Below are 1,521 nucleotides of genomic sequence, written 5' to 3' on the forward strand. Positions count from 1 at the left end.
CCTTTCCGGTGCCTGAACCGATACTTATTAAAAAATAAATAAATAAATAAAAATTCCCCAAAAAATGATGGATTGGCCATTAGCACTATAAACACATGATGTCTGTTTCATTCATACTGGACGCCAGAGGGCGCCCTCGCACAGAAAATCCACATATCCAGTCACAGAAGTAGCGAAACTCAGGAAATCCCTTAAATGGACAAAGGCATTACTATTATAGCTGTAAGTTAACTGAGAAAACAGAACATATAAACGTTTTGAATGATAAAACAAAGACAATAAACACTCGACTGCGACAATATAGTTTATCTGAGTTATTCAAGCCATCTGGTATTTTCATAATAATTAAGTATATTTATAATCCATTGCTAATCGATGTATTCTTTTTAAAGTAGCCTATGGAACATATTTTCTGCCTCATTCTGTGACAAGAAGCCACATCAGATCACAAAAGGAAGCTTTTGGCTGGTGTTGTGGAGTGAAAAGGTTATAATGTTCTCTTTTGTTGGACAACAGGTTTAGAAATGTGAATACAAGGGAAGTTTAGCTTTAGGCATTTTAATTTAAGCATGTTTAGCTTAGTTAACGGAAGGCTACCTGCTGCCATCAGAGCAAGTGTAATTACTGCATTCACGCGCTCCTCGGATGCTCTCATTTCCCGAGTTGTGCTTAAGTCGGAATGTGAAAACAACATGGACACTCGCGTTACTACAAAGATTTGTTGGATTTGTATTATTAGAGATTTCCGACTTGAGTTCACGTGCATTTTCTCAGTCGGGAAATTATTTTTCACGTGCGGTGCCGGTGATGATGCTTCTTACATCTGTTTCGGAGAACCAGAGGACAAATATTTCAATCGATAGCTCAGGCATGGCACCAAAATGAGGCACCGAAATCTGCATTCTGATTCGGTTCTAGTACATACCGGTTACATAGGTGCAAATCACATTGCTAAATGCATTTTGAATGGACTGGGAGTTATGAATTTGCATATGAATCGCATTTCAGTGGAGTTGTATTTTTGTGTCTGTGTTTTTTGATATGTTTGGAATGTTGTACTTATGATATGTTTGGATTTATTGTACTTTTGAACTCACAGAAGATGATATTTCATGAAATTGTATATATGAATATATGTTGTTTCACCTGCTTGGTTGGTTGATGAAGGGTCATTTGAATTGATAACATAACACCGCAAAATAAGCAGGATATGATAAGGATCCTATAAATGGATACAAAATTTATTAGATTCCTTTGGGACGGTTTGCTTTAAATTACAAAATAATTGTCTGGATTAGCTACCAGGCTGGCACCTCACATGAAAATCGTCACACACTGCCATTCAAAAGTTTGGGGTTGGCAAAAATTTTGTTTTTAAGGTTAGAAGTCTCTTAAGGCTGTATTTATTTGATCAGAAATACAGTAAAACCAGTAATATTGTGAAATATAATTACAATTTAAAGCAACTGTTTTCTATTTTAAAGGGGTCATATGATGCGATTTTCAATTTTTCCTTTCTCT

This window comes from Sinocyclocheilus rhinocerous, unplaced genomic scaffold (genome assembly GCF_001515625.1).
Source record: "Sinocyclocheilus rhinocerous isolate Xijiao unplaced genomic scaffold, SAMN03320098_v1.1 scaffold2889, whole genome shotgun sequence".
In the NCBI taxonomy this organism is placed as follows: Eukaryota; Metazoa; Chordata; class Actinopteri; order Cypriniformes; family Cyprinidae; genus Sinocyclocheilus; species Sinocyclocheilus rhinocerous.